This window comes from Cygnus olor, chromosome 6 (assembly GCF_009769625.2).
Source record: "Cygnus olor isolate bCygOlo1 chromosome 6, bCygOlo1.pri.v2, whole genome shotgun sequence".
NCBI classification, from domain to species: domain Eukaryota; kingdom Metazoa; phylum Chordata; class Aves; order Anseriformes; family Anatidae; genus Cygnus; species Cygnus olor.
In genome coordinates this window covers 36,772,818-36,795,373 of record NC_049174.1, presented here as the reverse complement: position 1 = coordinate 36,795,373, position 22,556 = coordinate 36,772,818, and the positions used below count along the sequence as shown (strand labels likewise).

Below are 22,556 nucleotides of genomic sequence, written 5' to 3'. Positions count from 1 at the left end.
ATAAATACGGTTATGACATCACTGACAACCAGTCACAAACTTCCAAACACATCCAGAGCTCTAAAGCAATTTCACATTTACCTTTTAAATCTGCTTTCTATCAGCACATGTGTATTTCTTGGGTGTGCAAGCAGCCCCGGGCCTGACTCAGCAGCGGTGTTTTCATGGGTGCGAAGGCCTCCTGGATCCTACGGGCCCTTGGCCTGACTTTGTCTTTCATGACTTGTGCCCATCCAGTCCCCATTATGCAAACAGCTGTTACCTCATCGTAGATCTTCCCCATGACACCCACCCTAAAACAAATCAAAACAAAAAAATTGGATCATTAAAGGATTCTTGTTTGTTTGTTTTTTTGTTGATTTATAACATCACCTTAACAGAAGTTGGGAGAATGCTGCTCTTGGGGAAACCTCTACAGAGGCCATTACAGCTCACCACAAAGTCTCTCCATTTGCAGGACAAACCTTCCTCAGCTATTTAGGCTAAGTGGTGGCACCCCAGAAGTTAGCACTTGCATGCATCTTTGGGTATAGCCATTCACTGCTTTTGCCAGATTTCCCCTTCAAAAATCCCCAAACTTTTGTTCTTTCCGCTGTTGCAAACTTCTTGGGGGAGGAGAGTTTCTAAAACGGATAAATTGTACCTCAGGGAACAGCTCTTCTCTAAGAACGAGCTAACAGGATAAGCCCATAATAGAAATATAAATCAACCGTAAAACCTTTTTTTTTTTTTTCTCCTTTTTCTTCTCCTGAGTGTTTTTCTCTCATAACCAGCAGTGATGATTTTCATTACCTAATGCTCAGCCCCTTTCCAGATGAGACCTGTCCTGGTCCCTCTGCCTTCATGCTGCTGATGCATGTCACATGCGCTGCACCATTGTCGGGATCAAAGAACTTTTGCTTCGTTCTTGGACTCTGGTAACCTGGAGCTAAGCTGGAGAAGACAAGCTGTGATAGCCGTTGCATGGGCCTGATCCAGCAGCGGCTGCCAAACATGAGGCCCCCTACGAGGAGGGCAGCAGCTGAAGATGTTTAGATCAGAGGCAACTCGCTGTGTGAAAGCTAAGGGAAGCTGGGAGTCGCAGGGCAAGGAGCAGCCATCAGTTTGGTGCCACGCTGTGCGCAAGATGGGCTGGAGCAAAGCACTAGGGTGACCTGTCTGATTCACCATCACAAGCAATGACTAAATACCAGGTGAGGGAAGGAACACATGTTGTGCTAGACATACATAGCCTTTGATATGACCAGTAAACACAAGGTCTTGTGAGACTTAATGGTACTGACCTTGGCATTTTACTTGTATGTGTCTCCCATTCCATACTTCTTGTTCTCTTTATGTTCCTATTTTTGTAGCCCAGTAGCAATTTCTTTTCATCTCCCCCAGTTTACCCTTTCTGCAGTTTTTCTGCAGAAGTTATTCCTGGCTTCCCCTCTGCTCAGAAGGACATAATTGCACCAGGAACTGGTCATCAAGTCCCTCACACCTTCCCTTGCCAGGCATCACCCTCAGCCCTCTGGGGAAACTTCTAGTGCAGAAGTATCAGGAACTGATTAGGCAGACAAATGAACTTAAAAAAATAATAATAAAAGTAAGGTAAAATACTGAATTACCTTGTAGTCAGCAAAGGTAGGACAACGTCTGTAATGCGTGATTGCAAAAGAGGGCTCAGATAAGACAAAATTTGCTGTGAGGACACATTATGGTTATTTGCACACATTAGGATCTTAGCTGTTAGCAAGCCTCAAGATATTTGTCTTTACAACACCCCTCTGAAGTAGATGAAAAGAGTACTATTTTTATCAGTTTGAGAAAGGAAAAACTGTAAAACAAAGATATCATTTGATTTCTCTATGGTTGTAGAAACCATGGAAAACAATGGCAACTATGGCAAACAGTTTTCAGGTGACCTATTCTATTCCATACTGTCTCCGCTCATACTTCAGAGTAGTCCACTAAGAGCAAGATGTACTTTTAGTCTGTTTTTTCTCTTCTCTCTTCATCTTTCAAAGCAACATGGATGCTTTGTTTGTTTGTTCTTGGGCATGGAATGCTTTCTAACACCTGAAATGCAAGAACCAAGACTTCTGCTTGAATTTGGGGCTTGAAAGAAAAGCACAGAGCTTCTAAACTTAACTGAGTATTTTAAGGTAAGTCAGTAGAGAGAGTAAAGTCAAATCTAACATGCTTTATGGTTTCCACATATTGCATCACTCTCATTGCAACTATAAAGGGGGGGGGGGGGGGGGGGGAAGGGGGGGTGGGGGGTGGGGGGGGGGGGGGGGAAGGCAAGTACAACAGATGAAGTCACACTTCAGATGAAGATGCAGTCATCTATCTGCATAAGAAAAAAACTTGTAATCAACTAAAGATGGTAGGTAATATTATTCATCTTCACCATTGTAGTATCATCTCTTCCATTCAGCCAGATTCATCCAAGTATCTGAGCCAAAGCTGAGGTTTTCACTTTTGTCTACTTGACTTCACCTGACCACCAGTACAGGACATGATCTCTCTCCAGGGTTTGCAAAGTTACCTTGAGCACTGTTAACAGATGAACATTTTATTCCATTAATGTTTTGCTTTCAATCAAGGACAGTTCTTAACCTATGTAGGAAAGCTCCTACATGAAGAAAAGAAAAAAAAAATAAACACCTAAACATGGGAGGAAGGAGATGAAGTTGCTCCTCCTTTTAGCTCCATTACTTGCTGCAGCACACAAAGACACACATTTCTTCTCTAGTACCATCCAGTACTGACATCAAGTCAGTAGTATTCCATTCAGGGAAACCTTCATAGTTTGGCAGCAAGCCCAGTGGCTGGGCTGAAGGTTTGTAAGGAAGACTATTTTCTTGACCACAGAGTACTGGCATCTCTGTCCATCAGGAAGGTCACAGCAAAGCACTGCTCAGCACAGGAGGATTACTAGAAGATGTTGACTTCTTGGTAGCACAGACTTTCACCCATCACATAAAAGTAGGCCAGACACTAAGGAAGTTTTTTTCTTTCATTTTAAATGTATGTTAATATTTGAAAGTCTTCAGTTTTAATAACTTCAGTGGATTTGGATGACATAGTGCTGTGGGGTAAAAGGAGATAGAAACAAGTAGTTAAAAATAAGCAACATTAGTTGTCAGTACAATGCTGTTGTGAAGATGCTGAGCAGAAAGGAAGGCAAAGCCAATTCCTCGCTTTCTCCAGCCTTCGTTTTGTATCAAAACAATAATGTAATATGTTTTTACATTGTGAACAAGTTACTAGCTCACTCCTGGTTCGTAACTGAGCAAAGGCAGATAGGCAACCAGGCAGAAGAAGAACTCCTCCTAATCTGGCATAACGCACACATACACATGCACCCCTCAGTGCTTCCCAGCCTTGTGTTTGTGATCCTTGTACTCCTACCTTCTGTTAGCGGAAGAAGTTCTTTGATAGGATGAATTTTAAGAAAATTTGTAGCACAAATTCAAAATTTGGAGAGTAATAATAAGAACTGTTGTGTGGTTGTGTCTATCAAGTACATGTATTCTTCCAGGAAAATAAATCTTATTTTATAACCTGCAAGTTTACTTAAATTTATTCACTTTTCAGCATCAACTTATGCACATTTTTCACTTGTACAGAATAATTTTTCTCATTTTCATCAGAAAATCATTTCTTAGTTGTTTTTACTCTTTAGTGCTGCTTATTAATATTTTAATAATTAAAAATGTTTATCAGTTTAATGCATTTTAGATATCTAATTATTTGCAGACCTCCACTTACACATTGCTAATGGGACAAACATCTTATTGCCTCATTTATTTTTATTTGAGAATGTATTAAGTTACCAAAAAAATGCAGTGTGATCTAAAATTCAGAATATTTGACCATTTCATGATAGCCAGATGATAAGCAGGGATTACTCTCTCAAAACACTGAGACACTGTTCCTCTGAATATTTGATATGTGTTATTTGCTATTTGAACCAAATGTTCCATCACTGTAGTGCTCTTGTTCTTTGATTAGATGATCTAAGCTATAAAGGAGGTGGCTACTCTGATTAATTTCCTTTGGCTTTGCTTTTCTCTAAGGGACAGTGGAAATACTTTAGCTGGTGCAAATGACAGGCTATGAGAGGGTGGAAGTCAGTCCCACAGAAAGAGAAAGAATTTATACTTTTTCTTATGCACAGGAGCAAGTGGTGTTTGTGGCTTAGTATAGAGAGCAACAGGTTAGTCTGTCTAGTTTTTTCCTTAAAAATCAGGGCAATAAAACAGTGAAAGCAAAATGTATTTTTAACTCTGAATTCAACCTTCCATTTTTGAGATCTCTATTGAAAATGAATCTGTCCAATTGTAAACCAAGCTTTAATTATGCAAAGATATATTCATACGCTTAGCTGTACCCTAGTTGACTAGCGCCATTTTCATCAATAGGATTCATCATGGGGCTACTTAGAGACATTAACACTAATTAAACACAAGCATAAAACTCTTTGCAGGATTGAGACCTAAATGACTTCCATTTCCACTAAAAATTATTTTCATTTCATAATTAAAGCAAATTTTTGTTACTGGCCTGGTGTCTGATCTCCAATTAAATGTATGGAGATACTACTTAGTGCAAACACTTTCAAAAAGCCAATAAAAACAGTGAAAGTATCTGCACTTAAATTTCTTGCTAAGATTTGATTTCTGAGTTGTTCTCATTTTGCTGAAGTTTTCACCATTTTTCATTATTACTAGGACTCCATGAGCCCCATAAGCAGTCTTGTTTTTGTGTCCTATGTTCTGCTAGCAACATTTCCAAAATTATAACATGCATTTAAAATAAAATAGTTCAGTTGGAAGGGACCTATAAAGATCATCAAGTCCAACTGCCTCCATTTGTGTGCTACCAAGGTACCACTTGGACTTGCCTCCTAGCATTGCAATGATTTTTAGTACAGAGCATGCTTCCCCAGGTCTTACGTGTTTCCCCAAGATCCTACCCAAAGCTGTGGTTTGCTTCCCATCACGTATATTATATTTTATCACAGGCAAACCCAGACCTTTTCTGGAAGGTTACCAATTTTAGGCCATGACCTACAAACATTGAAAAGCCAAGGAGAAAAAAAAATTAAAATAATAATAAATAGTTAATATTACAGCCATACTATGGTATTCCCATGGAGCCTCCCTTAAAGAACAAAAATTCTATACAAGGATGTTACTGACCATAGGCATTGTGCCTTTTTTGAGGTCAAGATTATGTTCCTCCCAAGTTTGAAAAGTGAATATTGGACTCATGATCAGTCTTTTGTGGTTTAAAATCCAAGAATCACTTAGCCAGCTATTTCCCCAGCACTGTCAACCACAGCAGAGAAACACATCTTAGGACTAAGGCAATTATACTACTAACAACATTAATGTGGTTTGGGGTGGTTTGTGGTTGTGGTTTTTTTTGGGGGGGGGAAGAGGGGGAAATGGGAGGGAACTAGTGAACCCCTTACTAAAAACATACTGCAGGGTAAACAGCAATAACTAAAGCCCTTATGAGATTATAGCTGTTCAGGTCATTAGCGTAAACAACTTTATTTTTATTTTACTTTTTCTCAAAATACATGCACTTTCAACTTCGGGTGGGCCTTTTCCAAGGACTTTTCTAGAGTGACGCCAGCAAGCCAAGGCCAAAACCTTAATACGTCTGCTTCAACCAACCCTAAAAGTACTACTATTTATATTGATGAGACAGCTAGGAAGGCTAACCCCGGCTGGATCTTCTCATCCAGCATGGGACTGGGAGCCCAAAGGAAGACCAGGGCTCCAGCAGCAGATAAGGTAGGCTCCAGCAGCCTCACTGCCACTGGGCTCCACCAAGCAGCAGAGAGGAGCAGAGCACCAGCTATTTCTGCACCCTGATTTGAATGCTATTTGTACGGCTGGAGTCCTATTTTGGGTATTCTGAGATCTATTTTGAGGTTTCGAATACTATTTTGACTCCACTGTGCGCATAATCCGGGAATATCGGGAAATATAACATCTACCAAAATATCCCTTCAAAGTCATTTTTTTAGCCACCATTCTGTAACTAGATTGAGGTGATCCCAGGACTTCCTTGCCATGCCCTTCCACACCCTGCTACCTCCACACCACTTTCAGCTCGGGGCTCTGAAGCCTTGAGACAGTCCCCAAAATATGAGTTTTGCTCAAAATGTGTGTGTGTGTGTATATGTATATATATATATAAATCAAAAGTAATTGAGAGAGTGGGAAATTTTGCTTTGTTTTTTGTTATATATTTCACATATTTCTTTAAATTTCTCCGCATGGGGAATCCATGAGGAGAAATAAACTTTTATATTTTAAAAACAAGAGGAGCTAAAAAATCTCATACCACTGGTGTTTGAAGGAAAAGTGTTGCTGCAGCCTGAAAGGAACAGAAGTCCAGCAGGACTTTGTGGTCTAGGGACAGGGGGAGGGACAGAGACTGCCCACCCTGTCTGGAGTTTAACTTTGTCAGACATAATCACAGATTAAATTTCTGTACTAATAAATGGCACAGTACCCTTTTCCTCTTCTCTGTACTAAATATTTCTGTACCATTGGAGGGCTACCATTCAACTTTACAGCCCTACTATGGCATCAAACTAAAGTGCCTGATTTGCATTTCCACAAAGGAATGTTTTCCAAAAATCTTAGGCAGCAGCAAGAGACTCCAAACAGCTATCTTGCAGTCACACACAGTAGCACATTTCAAGTCAACTAAACTTACTAAGCCCTCCTCTATGTTTATAGCATGTTTCAAATAGTTTTCTAAGAGCCCAGAAAGTAAGCAGAAAGCGTGGTTTATTTATTGAAAAATTATCCTTTTAAGTCTTAGAGTTAATGGATATATTTTATGTTGTTGACAGTCCAAACGCTGCATATATTAATACACAAAGTTACCAATATTAGGACATGGGAGGTGTAAAAATAAAATATATTTACTGACAAAGCAAAAGCAAATGTGTAAGCCATTCTGTGTTCTTCTGCTAATTCTAAGCTGCTTCTTTTGTCTAAAAATAAATAAATAAATAAATAAATAAATAGATGTTCTTAAAGACATGAACGCTCATTCCAAACTCCTTGTTCTGCTCCCAGGCTGCAAGGCATGTCTTAGCCCCAGTATCTCATAAGACCTTGCTGATGTTCTGCCTCTTGAGAGCCCAAAGCAGCACCAAGTGATGAGCTATTAGAATACAAGGAAAAGGAAATGCCAGCCTAAAAATCCATGCAGATGCCTGCCTTCTTCTTGGGCTGAATGCATCAAAGGATGCAGCTGCTCCTGCACCACAGCACGCATGCTCTGGTGGCAGGACGTCTGGAGGCAAGGCACGACAGCACAAGGTAGTAACTCCAGTCTTTGTTGCTAGCAGGGTCCAGGAACCCTGCTCGATCTGAACACTGCAACCTTGATGCTTTAGTGTAATGAAGCAAAGCTGTTTTAAAATCTATTTGTACGCTTATAAAATAAACATAAAATGATGGCAAAGCTGAGGAATAACATTCTTTACTGAGGGAAGCTTCCAAGTAATGGCCACTCTTACACCGAACATCCACAGACTGGGTGTAGCCTTGGCAGTAAGTTTGCACCTTGTGGAAGCCGTGCCTTGTCGATGAGAGTTGATCACCTTTGATTGCTCAGGATTACCTTTTGGCAAACCAAGATCTAACATGCACAGATCTTCTGTTTCTTATCATACACTGCTAAATTTCCAGATCTATTTTGGTTGCTTTCTAAAATCTTCAGGGACTTTTCGTACCAATGAGTCTTAACTTTTCAGCACATTATAGGTCCATCTAGAATTAGGTAAAATACTAATATATAACTACTTGAATTAGTGGATGTAAACCACTATAATGTAAGAGCTTTAAAATAGAGTATCATTTTTAGAATAAACATATTTTCCATTTTTTGCGTCAATACAACCATTCCTTAGTCATGACATATGATGATTGTCAAAATGAAAAAAAAAAAAAAGATGAGGAGAGCAACAGCAATACATTTGGAAAGGAAGTAATATTTGGAAAGTAATTTTTACTTAGAGAAGGAGAAAAAATTCCAAGTGAGGTAAACAATTTAGTTTGTAGTCTTCAACTCAGGGACACTTTGCACAGATATTTCCTTTCCTAGGTCACTACATTCACTGGATTTGAATTGGTTAGAGGCTTTCAGATTGAATTTCCACAATGAAAACAGTAAATGACAAAAATTACTGGAAGAGCCTATGAAGCAAAAATACAGCCAGCTGAGGCAAAAATTAGACATCTTTATACTGAACCTACTCCTACCTGTCCTATAATTTAATCCAGTTTTCATATCTATAGCTAGCTACAGCATAAGGTTTATTAAATATTTCAGCTGATGGAAAATGATTAAGCTTTTTGGAATTTCTACAAGGGGGAAGAATAGAGAATCTGTTGGGTCAAAGATTTTTTGTTTTCTTTTTTGTTGTTGTTTTTTAAATCATCCTCTGCACAGTACTGACAGTAGGTAATACAGTGTAATGCATCAATACACTATAACAAATTTTCTCTGTTTTAAATATCACTCTCATTCATACTGTGATTCAATTTAAAGAATCATTCAAAGATAAATCTAAATAAATAACAAGCTAGCTTTCAGGCAAACAAATGAATTTGCATTGTTTTATATTCATCATAAATATTTCACTTAATTACTGAGGTACTATGTTCAGAAATACAAAACAACATTATAAATTTATTAGCACTGTCCCTGCTGATTTTATAGAAGTTCTGTGGAATGTAAAAGCCAAAAGTAGAAACAGGCTCAAGAGCATAACCGAAAGAGCACACGCTGCATTCAAATGCTAAACTGGATTGACACACTCTGCTTTGCCCTGTGCATTTACAAGAACTAAAGCTTCCTGTCTTGAATCAGGTGTTATCCTATTTATTCTCAAAACCCAAGGTCAACGAAACCCTTTTCCTTCTGTTGATTTTTCCAAACCTAAACATCTGAGTTAGGCTAGTTCAGTATTATCCTGAAAACTATCACAGGAGTTATTTTTCCCCCTCATCGTAAAATTGTTAAAATGTAAAAGGATGTAACAGCATTTTTCAAAGGTTTAGCAAGGTCAGCTATGTGAAGAAAAAATAAAAAGCGCTACCAAAACATAAAAGCTCCAGTACGTAGCATTTATCATCAAAATTATTTAAGTTCTTTAATGGCTCCGAAGGCTATGAAAAATATTTTTAAAATGTAAATATATGGGTCTTTCAGAAGAAGTTATCTTTCTTTGTAAACCACAGTATCACTGGTGATTTATAATTTTCAGAAAATCTTAATCCCACAGGAAATATATAAGAGTTCTTCTTTATTTTTAACCTAATGATGGCTCTAATATGGAATGCCGTTTTTATTATTAGCAAAAACTCTATTATTTTTATTTGCTTGTAATGAATTAAGATAAAATCTGAAACAGTGCAAGTATGAAACCATTTTAAATACAGATTTTTTTTTTCCTCTTTACCTTTGAAACAACTTGAAATGTAAATAAAATTGTGGCTATCACATTTCCCTAGGGATTAAGTACTCTTACTGTTCAAATGTCATTAATTACCCTTAATGCCGTTATGAACTATTTGGAGATTATCATTATTAAACTGTTAGAGTATTTCTTAATTCCTCCCCAGAAAGCCACAGAGCAACAATCTGAGCCTATCCTCCCCCCTTTTGTTGAAATAACAATAGCCTGGAGGAATTGTGTCTAAAAAGAAAAAGTCAAGAAACAACAACAGAAAATATTCTGGTTGACTAAATGAGAAGTAGTCAGAAGAGTTTGTGTTTAAACCATTTTCTGTTTCATAAGCAGAGTATCTGTGTCTGATGCAGCCCGATGCAAGCGGCTAGGTTTCTCTGAGTAGCAGCATAAATCCCTCTAATGCAACTATCTTATCTCTAACATGCCTGTTTTGGCAATACTGGAGAATGTCTAATAACCCCCCCTCACTCCTAAACAAGAGCATCCCCTGCTCGTAACGACAGAGGACAAGAAGGCAAAGTTCTGTGTGTGTGCGTGCACACGCATGTGCAGCTGCACTGCCAGCACACGCCCAGTGCACAGCACTGCTCTTTTCCCCATGTGCATGCCCAAAATATAGGGTGAGGGTTTAAGAGGCAGCTCTTATGATCAGTGAGTGAGTTTTAAAGCAGCTAATATACAACCTTTAAAAAAAAAAAAAGCCATAAAAAAACAACAATAGAAGTTTTGTGGTCCAAAAGAATGAGTCCATGAGTGAACGGCAATGCCCTCACTGACTGCCAAAAACTTCAGTTTGGGGTTCTGAGGATGTTTCATTTCTCCCTAAAATATTCACTGCAACAGAATATAGATATTATACACTGGAATTCTATCAATATATTTCATATTTAAAAGTGCAAACTGCATGCCTTTTTTTTTTTTTTTTTTTTTTAAATCTTTTCCTCCTCCATTTGCGAGATGATAAACCAATAAGGATTATGGCATAGTTGTTTTTTGAAATGTGTCGCTTGGCTATTTCTGTGAATAACCATTGAGCTGGGAGGACAAGTCTGCTCCACCACAGAGGTCATGTGTTCCTACTACAGTTCACACACATCTCCTCTTCCAAGATAAATCACAGTGCTTGAATTCATACTTTGAAGCATATATTTTACTTTGTTATTATTACTCGACTTGCATTTTTCATTCAAATATATACCAGCATTTTTACAAACGCATGTTTTAACGACTCGAGCAATGACTGGCTACCAGTAAAGTTGCTCACTGCAGTGTTGCCAAACAGAGAAAGGGCTTGAGTACTGCTGAACACAAACTTTTTAAGGACTACCCGAAGAGATGGGAGTGGACATATCTTCAGCATTTATACAATCCTGGTACTGAAAAACAAGCTACCCGTAAGCTTGAATGCATGCATTAAAAACACACATTCTTACTTGTGCTAGCACATTAGGTAAGGTATTCTGGGGGGCTCATGATCACCTTTTTTAAGCAAATGGATAAGGGGTTTTCTCCAAAGAGACAAGCAGAGGACCTCAGCTTTCTTGGTTTGGGTTTCTAGCTCTCCACACCTCTGCTCTGGAGGAGTTCCCAGCCCACACCTGGAGCACAGTTGGCCAAATTTGGTATTTTAATCAGACAGAGGAGCTGTAAGGCAAAACTGCCTGTGGCCAGCTTAATGAGTTATCCTAAATCATCCAGAAGGGTCACACTCTGGGGCCATCTGTGCTAATAGAGAGGGAGAGGACACCAGAAAAGGGACTGCTGGGGTGAGAGGTGGGGACAGAGCCTCAGGAGGACCATTGCAAGGAAAAGCGGTCATCACTGGGGGAGAAATATGCAGCAATGAGATGGTGATGGCTGACAGAGGAGATGGGAACAAGCTTTTGTCTGTCCCTTTTCCAGATCCCATCTGCACGTTGCCTCTGCTGAAAGGTAATGCAGTGCTTGGGTCTGTTACGAGTTATTTCAGTGAGGAATGTCTGGCTTTTTATGGTTGTTTTAATTGGTGACAGTACTCACTGCTTAGCATGCTCAATCTGGCACCGATGTTCTCCCATGTCCTGCTCCACAACATCCTGCATGCTCATCCTGCCCTTCTCAGAAGCTGCTGCCCTACCAGGGTCCCTTCCCTGGTGCTACCTGCTCTGGCCCACGTAGCGCCCACCCAGGCCAATGCTGGCACACTCCGCCGGGGACTGATGCTCGTGCTGCCTGTCCAGGGAGCATGGAAAGCTGGTAAGTGAGAAAATCTTTAGAGCATAACTGAATTCAAAAAACCCTTCTTATTCTTTTGTCCAAACCAGCAACTAACAGTTCAGTCCACTCGCTCTTTTGTGCATAAAAGATTTTGTATCTGCAGGACACCAGGCTCTGACAAAAGAGACTGTCACACACCTTTGCACAATATTTCTTTCAAGTATCTCAGAGAAATGTTTCTACCAATAACTGGCAACACTTCTAGAAGAAGGCAATTATTGTGTTTCTGTAAATGAGACAAGCAGACTTAAGTACCTTGCCAAAGGACAAAGAGACTAACAGTGGTAATACAGTCAGCATCTCTTGCCCAGCAACTTACACACAATTCTTCCAGCCTAATGGGCAACAAAAGTCTCGGTAGGCTCCAGATCCAGGGCTGGCTCGCTTCATTATGCACAGGGCATGTAAAAGAGCCTATGTGATTCACCTGCCTCCTCCCTCTTTTCACGAGACAGTCAGCAGCTAAGCCCAACAAAGCTCACCAGAGGACTTGTCTTGTCCCTCTCCATAGAGCAAAGGGAAGAATAACCATGGGCTAATGGACACAAGAGCAAGCTCTCTTATATGAGCTTCGAAAAGAGGAAGCCACTACCTCTTTACATCTTCCTTTACCACCAGCCCCTCACAGCAACCTCCTCGTTCTTGCATTGATCCCATATTGGGCCACCTCCTTGGGCCACTCCCCATCCCTTTCCCACAAACAGCGCAGTTTTTCAGCCACAGTAGCACACTGCATGGAAAAATTCACATTTTTCTTTCACAATTTAAGCATATGCCACAAGCCAAGAGATGCTACCTGGGGGAGGAGATAACATGCTACCGATCACCCAACCATTTTGGGGCAACAGTTGCTGGAAAAGTAGGCGGAAGCTGAAAGGGAAGCCACCACCTCTTCCAACTTTCTTCCTTCATCCCATGAAGACAGTACAGCTCACAGCCCTCGTCCCTGCTTTATGTTACACTCAAAATCATCCCGTGTGTTCTGCTTTGTTGGAGCACGGTAGGTTGCTAACCCCCAGTGTCGGTCATGGAGAAAGGACTTTCCTTTCATCCCTGCAGGCAGTCTTTTGTGAAAAGGCCAGGGAATAATCACAGGACAGCAGTGACTCACTGTTTCTGTCAGTGGAAAGAATCTCTCCTGCCCAGCGCTCCCCTTCTCTCACCTGGCATCACCACTGAAACCACCACACCGACAAGCAGGGAGGTTACGCAAGGCTGCGAGGTCGGAATATTAACTTACAAAAGTCAGGATCGGTGGGAAAGGGCTGCCAGCTAGGCTGCATCAGCCTCCCTGGCCTGCTAGGAAAAGAGGTCAAGGTTTTCCAAGGTGACTGTCAATTTTGGATGGCCAACTTCTTGCGTGTTCAAAGAAAATATATATATTTTGGAAAAAATCACTGTCTAGCTTAGGGGAAAAAAAAAAAAAAAAAAGCAGGTAGATGAGTCTTGTGTCTTTCAAGGTGCTTGCCGTTGAGCACCCCAGGAAAAAAAAAAAAAAAGTCACCTTAAGCTTTTAAAAAAAAATCTCAAGCACTGTGCAAAAAACAACAGAGGAAACCCCATGGGTAAATAACTAGCCAGCACTCACAAGAGCACAGCTCTCAGGATGCATGTGTGTTTCTACTGCGGGAGAGAGAACAATTGAATTGCAAGAAGCTCTTAAGCAAGTAAAGTAAACATCTTTTGGCAATTTAGTGCTGCACTTTGAAGCCTGGCTATGTCATACAAATGGTGAAATAGCACGGACACCCTTCTGCTGGCTAGTTTTTTTAATATGGTGAGTAGGGAGTTTGGGGAGCGCAGCGCTCTTTTGTGAGCTCATGAGCCAAAGGAGGTGAAGTGTGAAAGGAGCAGGAGAGGGATGTTTAAGCGAGCTATAGCTGCCCGGAGCCTATGGGAAGGGTCCGTGGTAGGAGCCCTGCAGCATCCATGGGGCTGCCACCAGCACCCCAGGGACCGGCCCTGAGCAGCCCCCGCCGCGGGCAGGATAGGGAGAGGTGCGGGGCGAGGGGATGGGGATAATCACACGAGCAGGGTTAATTGCTATAAATATGAAGAATCAAATCAATATGTCAAGATGTGTGTTCCACTTTTCACATGTATGCGGCGTGTAAATGAGAAACGGAGAGAGGGAGGAAGAGCTAGAGAGAAAAAGGAGAGACTACTAAAGAAATAAGCCCCCCTGTACAGACAGCCTGACGCCAGATGGCTTCTTCTAATAAATATTCAACCTTAACTCAGTTCCCATGTAACTTTGTTGTAAAGCTGCCAGCACACCCACACAGATCTGGGCCAGCAAAATGATTACAGTAGTACAAACAAAATAGTGCAATAGAGGAAACAGGCAGACAGGGTCCTGTATACAGAAAGACAGAGCTGTAAAGATGTGAGTTGATGAACCTTTAGATTTAATACTGAGAAACTTAAAATAATGACTTGGGTAGAGGGGAGAAAAACCTTTAGGGGGAAGAAAAAAAAAAGACTTTTTTTTCCTTGCTGTTGCTTTTATTGTTGGGCATACACAGAACATCCTTCTGTTAAGACAGCAAATGAGGCACTATAAATCAGTTGCTATTCTGCATATTTTCTGTATTCAGCTGGAATTCTGATACCTTGCCTGAAATCATTGTCCAGCTTAAATTTCCCATTGCCCATTCTGCTCTTATGGGGCACAAGTTAAAAGGGAAGATTTTGTGCATGCCATTTGTTATTATTAATTGGGAAAAGAAAGAGATTTGGTATATTTTTCTAAAGAAAACACTGGCTCAGTGCTCAAAATTATGCAATTCAGTTGTGAGAATGTTTTTGCCCCAAGCTCTTTAATTTCAGAATTGGATTATGAGATCTGAATATCAGAACACACCATGTTGGCAACCCCAGAACTATTTAAATAGGACCCTGACCAAATTCACAATCTAGTGCTAAGATTAGGAGGCAGGGGAAGGTAATGAAAAAGGACATGCTTAGCAGACAGCCATCTACTGATGATTTGAAGGAAGAAAAAAATATCTAGATTACAAAAAAAATTTTTAAAAAAAAAAAAAGGATTCTTGGAACCATTTCATTCAGAATATCTCAATTTGTTTTAGAGGCAGGGAAAATGTGCATAGTCAGCTCTAAACTTCTACCTGCAGTTAAGGCGGTTATTTAACAACCATGTAAGTGCTAGTGATTGTTCAGGTAGCTAAAACTATGCATTTACTTTCCTTAGAATACAGCTTCTTGGTGTTATAAGCTAACTTGTAGCGCTCCTAGGAGGACATAATTTTGGATGATACAGAAAAACAAACTGAATCAATAACACAGAATTTAAAAAAAAATAAAAAAGTGATGGTGGGGGGAAGTAGGCTGAACGTCAGAAAATATTTCCTGATTGTGAGCATTTCCCTCTGCAAGGCAGATCGACAAGGAGATGTAGCAGGCTGTAGACTCAGGCTTTCACCACTTCCCTCGGGAGATTGTCACTGTGGAGGTTTTAAAAACAAAGCTGAACTCAGCACTAGCAAATATGCTGCAGGGAATAACCCTGCATTGGGCAAGAAGTGGACAAGATCAATTAACAGACCTCTTCTATGTCTACTTTCTATTATTTTTGACTGTTAGGAAGAAAACTTTGCTGGAGAACAGCCAAAAGCTCCCCCCCTCCACTTTTCTGTTAAAAAGAGAGCAGACTACATAACGCTGCAAGCTCGTGTCTGAACCTCTCTGTTCATTACAACTGCTAAGTCTCTCCCACCACTTTTGCTCTGCTTGCCCTCGATCCCCACTATTATTGAGAAGTGCTGGAAAGAATTTCCTGGAGAGAAGAAAAAAAAAAGAAAGAAAGAAAGAAAGAAAGAAAGAAAGAAAGAAAGAAAGAAAGAGAAAGAAAGAAAGAAAGAAAGAAAGAAAGAAAGAAAGAAAGAAAGAAAGAAAGAAAGAGAAAGAAAGAAAGAAAGAAAGAAAGAAAGAAAGAAAGAAAGAAAGAAAGAAAAAAAGAAAAACTGATCTGAATCTCTCTTATTTCTGATCTTCCTAGGCTCCTTTGTAATATTCATCTATTCTGAGCAGTGTTTGACACTTCCTTCCCACCCACCCCCATTATAAATCAGCTGTGAATCGCCTCCTTGCTCTCCTTCTCCTCCAGGCCTAAGGTGCACATTACGAGTCTACTCTTCTCCAGAGCACGATAGCATCAAACGAGGGGAGCAGTCAGCCGGCGGCTCGGTGAGCTCCGTGCCTGAAGAAACACACACCTTTTGTTTGCAGTGAGCAGGATAAAAGTGATGCGATGGAGCTGGACTCGAATCTGTCAGCCCTTGGGAAAACACCACTGCTGAAGCCGCTAACGACGCGCCTCCTTGGCGCCGCGCACCGCAACACATCAAACGAGGCCTTCATTGACTATGCTGGCTTGAAGTTCGAGTTATCTGTCCTTACCTTAATAAACCAGGCCTACGATGCTGAGAAATCCCTGGATAAGGCTTAGGGGTTCAGGGTCACCACTCAGACTCCTCCAGCACTCAGCTTCGCTCTGCAGACAAAATTGGATCAAAATTAGGGCTAACTTCAACACCAATTTAAATCTTCCCTATGCTCTGTTATATATATATATATATATATATATATATATATATATATATATATATATATAACAGATGACTTATATTTAAGGGAATAAAAATGAAATACATGGACATCTTCCCCGTAGAGACCATTTCCCTGTATGCCACAGAGCTGCCCCACACTACCCTGCTTGATCAGCACATGGGCTTTGGATTTTAGATCTGCTTGATTTAACATGATTTTTATTGGTATTATACGGTTTAGGAAAGGAAAGAGGCAAAGGGAAATAGGAAAGAGCGGGGAAATAATTAAATAGCAGAGGGAGGCTGGCTGAAAGAACAGGGTGGAGATGGCAGAGTCTACCCGCCTGGCTGTGTTCTCTCTATCTCCACTCCCACCCCTCTCTCCAGAGGGGACGTTGCAGTGGTGGCATGGCCTCGCGGGCTGGCAGGGCTGGAAGCAAGCCTCAGCCCTCCCTGGCTTGTCAGCTAAGCACCAAAATAAATCAAAGCAAGGAAAGAGCAAGGAAGGATGTGAAGTGTGGGCTCCACGAGCCAGAGAACAAGGACAGAATGCCTGCTGGCACCCAGGATGTAGAGCCGAGAGAAGGAGGATGTTGCAGCCCACCACATCCAGCTGCACCACCAGTGAGGGTAAGTCTCGCTGTGAAGACCTGGCCCAGGTCCCTTCCCCTCCAGCTGTGGAGCAGGGAGGTTCTTTTTGCCTCGACCATAAGCATTGTGGCCATTCTGGGCTTCTGTCCATACGTTGCAACTCCCATCACATTATCAACGTATTTCCTCAGAGCGGGACATTCGTCTGGTTGGGACATCAGCAAGTCTCACTAATGCAACCAAAGAAGAAAAGAGTCAAAGGTGATAACATTGGTTCTATTTAACACGTTTCTTTTTTTATTTTTGTAAAGTTCTGTGTTGTCTTAGAAATGCAAGCAATGATTTTGGACGTGAGACCAAGCAGAATGCAGTGTTGATGCTCTCAGCCATTACTTTATAAATTGAATAAGATAGATGTGTTCATTCATATGAACTAATGTATTTTTTCTTATGAAGGTTTCATATTATACAAATCCATTAGCATATTTACAAATTAATCTTCCCTAAGGAAGAAAAAAGATCAAAGATTTACAGAAGGAAGTGCTTTATTACTTTTAAACTGCCTTTTTTTTTAAGAAAGAAAAAGAAATGAAGGGAAATTATGTTGAACCATAAATGTTTCTTTATGACTACTGTACAGCAGCTTTGTGGGAGATTTAAATTTACTAAAGGGCAAGGGGGACTTTAAGCCATCTATACAAGTTCAATATTAAAAATATATATACATGACAGGTGCCCATATAAGTTCATGCAGTACAAAATATTCCATAAATGAGCTCATTTATCTGAGTAATTTAAAAAGAGCTTCTGCACAAGGGGAGATATTTAGTATGAATTATAGTCAGTTTACCTTTCATAAGTTTTTTCATCATTTCCCATACCTCCTTTGGTGCTACTGAAAATATCAGTAGTTTTCAAGCATTATATTCAACCTTGCTATTCCCTATTCCCAGGAAAGCCCTACTGGCGAAGTGACTCTATGTTCTCTTCAAGATTCAAGTTTGTAAAGCCCTGTTTGTGTGATTATTCCTTCAACATAAATGCCAGATAAAACAAGATCAGGCTAAGAAATCTTTTAAGAAAACAGTTTGAATAATAGAGTTTTACAGGTAAAGAAAAAACCTGCAGACTCACCCACATCATTTAGATTCATCTTTGTTGTAAAAAAAAAAAAATCCCTATTTAGATGTTCAGAATGACTTTGTACTGTGTCTGAAAATACAGAGTAGTGGAGAAAGAAGAAAATAAAATGAGATGCAAAATTTTAATGATTTATTAATAACCACTTTCTGAGACGTTTCTAACTACTAAATAGAAACCAGAACGCTAAATACATTAAGATCTTCAGAAGGAAAAGAAAAAGAGAGAGCTATTGAAAACTTATAAAAGTAACAGAAAATTTCCAGGAGGGGGAAGGTAAAAATATAACAACAAAAACAGCTAAACAAACAAACCAAAAAACCACCTGACAGTTGCAGTGCATTTTAGGTAGAGCTTGTCCTACCTTGGAACAGGAATTTGAACTAGGTGACCTCCAAAACCCCTCTTAGACAGATATTGTGTATTTTTCCGCTGGAACATTTGAAGATCTTTTGCAAAGTACCGTTTTTTTTCTTTTTAATATATATAATATATTCCAATGGAAAACTTCATGTATATTATAAAGACTAAAATTAAAGTGCCACTCATCAATAGAATAATTCTCATTTTCTCATGATCATTACACCCATTCCAGTATAACTTTTTCCACTTCTTTGAGCTTCCTGAAAAACTAATGTTATGTTTAAAAGGATCAGTACCTAGATAACCTCCACCTCTCCTCCTCTTCGCTATATGCCTGACAACGAATAAAGCCTTTTCACAGCAGGACAGCTGCAGTTTTACTGTGCTGGAGACAGGGACACAAAGGAGCCAGGGACACAGAGGTCACTGGCAGGCAGCAAATGGTTTCACAGAAAGATGACCCCAGTGAACACACGACTAAGAAAGCAGGTATTTTAAAGCTGTTCCTAAAGCTGTACTTTCACTCTCAACATGCTACGCTAGCTAGTTCCTAGGCTGAAGCCTGCACTAGGAACCAGAATGGACACCTCCTCCTCCTCATCCACTTCCACTCCACCTATGTCCTAGAAGGACACATGCCTCGAGCAAGATTTGAATGAGAAACGTTCTTCCTCTACTTGTGAGTTGAGTTTTATTGTAAAGAACCTCCACTTTCTCCTGCTCTCATTCAAGCATGCTCTCCTCAAATAACCAGGCAGCTTTACTTCTTTACTCTTGCCTTCTGGTTTCCTGAAAGCATCAGAGGGAAACTTTCAGGATTTTTTCTCTCAAATAGAAGGGAAACTCAATGTCAATTTTTGTTCTCCTGCAGACACTGCATTTGGCTATCAGCATGCTCATGATTAGCAAACCATAACTCTTCAACGCTTCCATCTATCCATTTGGGAAATCAGTAAAATATAAGACTACCTAAGCTTCAGGATTATGAGGGTTGGGAAATGTTTCTGAAGTGCTTTGAAATCATGGAAAGGTGTGAGGCTGTTCCAATGCCCTTAATGCTTTGTAGTTATACACAATATTTTATTCCAGGATTTAAAGACTCTTATAAATCACTAACCCTAACAACTATGGCACTCTTGTAAGATATTTGTAAACAAGCACCTATATTGAGGGTAATGCCTAGTTCATCATATCTTAGTTTGAAATGCTGTTGTCAGATGCAATAATCTGTCATTCATGGCTGAATTCTATGAAGCCTTTTTTGTTGAAAATATTATTGGTAAATCTATTCAGAAGATTAATGCTAATTAGCTTAGGATAGGAGAGTTTCATATTACTTGAAACTTGGCTCACAAAAAGAGAATGGCAAAGAAAAGAGGCATAACTGAGAGCCAATGGAACAGAAGTCAGTGACTGAAGTTCAACTAAAGAAAAAAGAATCAACAAAATAACCCTTAGGCCAGTACTCTCCTCTCAAACCAAGAGGCATTTAAGGTTAGCACCTCATACTTTTTGGGCATTCGGCTCACCAGCCATCGCCGCCTTGTTAAGGATGCTGACTACGTTGCAGATGTGAAAGGAAGTTTTACACCACAAGTTTTTCAGGTGAAAAAGTCTGTCATCAATGAAGAAGAATTACAAGTCATTAAACTGGAGTGCATGCTGTGTGTGCCTCTTCAATTCAATATAGAGAATTAAGAAGTCAAATGCCTGTGGCATTAAATATGAATGATGAATGTGAGAAATAAAATAAGTGGAAGAGAAATCTGTGTTTCATTACGTGAGGTATCTGTGCCACTGGCACCTTTTGATTTTGCATGAAAAAAATCTGTATAAAATCAGAAAGCAAAGAAAATTCAGAGAGCTTACTTTTAAGAAAATTCATACCAAATTTTGGTGAGATTTAGAAACTTTTTTTTTTCCAGTTTGAATCCTATTCTCATAATCTGAAAGACAATAGCATATGACACTTTATTAACCAGGAATTGAGAAGGGGGGCACCCAGTCTTTCTTTATAACAGATTTGCAAATGAACAGACAGTATTTAAAAGAAAGAATACAAACTTTACAAAAAGAGAAATGTCAGAAGTGACACATTATCTCACTTGAAAGCATGCATCTGACTCCTTCCTACAACATGAAGGATAAACAACATGAGCCACAAAGGTTTCTGTGTGTATCATAAAGCACATTGCATGGGAAACCACATCTCTAACTCTCCGAAGGAAAAGATTTCTTTCATCTCTGATCAAGTTTGGGGTATTATTATTAATTTACGTGAAAAGCAAATTCACCTCAACATTTTGTAGGATACATTGAAGAATACATCTACTCAGTAGCCTCACTAAGACATCTAACTTTTAGAGATGCATCACAGATAGTTACTGCTGGTCTCCTCTGGAGCTCATGGAAAGAAGGACTCTCCATGGTTCTGCAGATTGCTCCTAATCCAGATCAAAATGAATAATGCTCTAGAAAGGCCTCCCTCTCCCCTTTACCCTCAGAAGGGGAAAAAGGTTGCTGCTATCCGCATCAAGGATTTCTCACTTTTGGAGATTTAATATAAAGGAAAAGCCTATCAATTCTCTGAATGTAGTAGAACAAGCAAACAAAGAAAACTCCACAGAATTGAAAACAATGTTGAATTTTTTGAGACACTGAAGATGGTGGGAGGAGGAAGTCCGTGAACTGATCACCAATCTCAGAAACAAGACTGAGTTAAAAAGTGAAGGAGTGCTGGGAGCTACTGGAAAGTGAAGATATTAGTGAGAGGGGAAAAAAGTATTTTCTTGTCAGTTTGGAGATTGTGAGGTTCTGAGACAACGCAGTACCCAAAGTCAAGCATCATTAAACAATGATCCATTCTGTATTATTTACGGATACTTTTGGACATATAATGAAAACAGCAACTGCTTTGAGACCTGCTGAAGCGTCTGCTCCAATGGAGCAAATTTTGAAACTCTCTTACTTGAACGTAAATTTTTTGGTTGTTCATAAAATGAAGTTCTGTTGATTTTTTCACTGTAGAAGCATGAATTATGCATATGTATACACACACGCACATAAATAACATGTGTATGGTATATTTTGGCACATAGTATGTTTTCAGTCCTGTATACTTTCATCCAGATTTTTCTCAACTTGTTTTCAGGCACCAAACAGGAGATGTTTTCATCATGTGATTTCCCATTCGCTATATTTTTATGTGGTAGATCACAACGTGAATGGCATGGATCACATCCCAGTTAGCAGAACTGCAAAAAGGTGGGGGAACTGGACCCAGCAATTTGAACTAGAGACTCACCAGTCACAGAGCTTCTGAAACTGGAAGTAAATGATACGGGAGCTCCTTGAAAACTCTTGATGAACTCTGGCTTTGTGCAGACACCTAGAAAAGGTAGAACATACAAACCGAGCTCCCAGACTTCTGTCATCACAACTTGTATATCCTCTGTGCCCATTTATGAATTCAATATTTTGTTGTTGTTGTTTGTTTTTTGGTGGTGTTTTTTTTGTTGTTGGTGGTGGGTTTTTTATTATTTTTGTTTGTTTGTTTTACATTTTGCACATACTTTGTTGTGGGGACTGGGTCACTGGCACTGGAAATTTTCACAGGCTTCTTTTGCAAATCAGCCATTGTGGGAAAATCACAATTGCCAATCAGCACCGTCCACCACATGCCGAATGTGGTTACTGGATTAATTCAGGTGGTACAGGGATTTTTGAGATTTTCAATCTGAATTAATCTATTTGAAATAAGTTTTCTTTTCCCCCAGTGTCACAAACTAAAATGATGCAAGTGCAAAATCTCTGTAGTAAATTAGCGACAAAAGAATAAAACTGTTAAACGAATATATTTTTCATGCTTGAGGGCTGTGTGTTTAACAGTTTTCTAACTATTCATTCATTTATATAAAAATACTTCAGTTATTATCTACTTGAGTTGAAATTAGATATTTAATTGACTGGAGGGAATGAAATCCGCTCACTTTTAAATAAGGCAATGATTTAAAAATATTCCTGTAAAGTGATTTGTAAGACCACACCAGCACTAGTTCTTGGCACACGTCCTTGTCTGTGTATATATTTTAAAAGCATGGTTGTTTTTACAAATGTAGTACTGTGAGAGCTAACTT

At 39.7% G+C, this 22,556-nt stretch overlaps 2 long non-coding RNA genes across 5 annotated transcripts in view; both read right to left on the bottom strand.

The window, feature by feature from the left end:
• Positions 1 to 2,224, bottom strand: part of LOC121072210 — a 58,244-nt gene extending 56,020 nt beyond the window's left edge. For all 4 annotated transcript variants that reach the window (XR_005821073.1, XR_005821071.1, XR_005821072.1 and 1 more), the window contains exons 1-2: positions 793 to 2,224; positions 82 to 293 (exon numbers count right to left, since the gene is read on the bottom strand). This is a non-coding gene — a long non-coding RNA (uncharacterized LOC121072210). The remainder of the gene's footprint in view (positions 1 to 81; positions 294 to 792) is intronic.
• A 57-nt stretch (positions 2,225 to 2,281) lies between these two features.
• Positions 2,282 to 22,154, bottom strand: LOC121072209. Its single transcript, XR_005821070.1, has 4 exons — positions 21,725 to 22,154; positions 16,178 to 16,271; positions 6,945 to 7,012; positions 2,282 to 3,076 (listed from the first exon to the last, which is right to left on the bottom strand). It is a non-coding gene; the product is annotated as an uncharacterized LOC121072209 (long non-coding RNA).
• Positions 22,155 to 22,556: the final 402 nt, after the last annotated feature.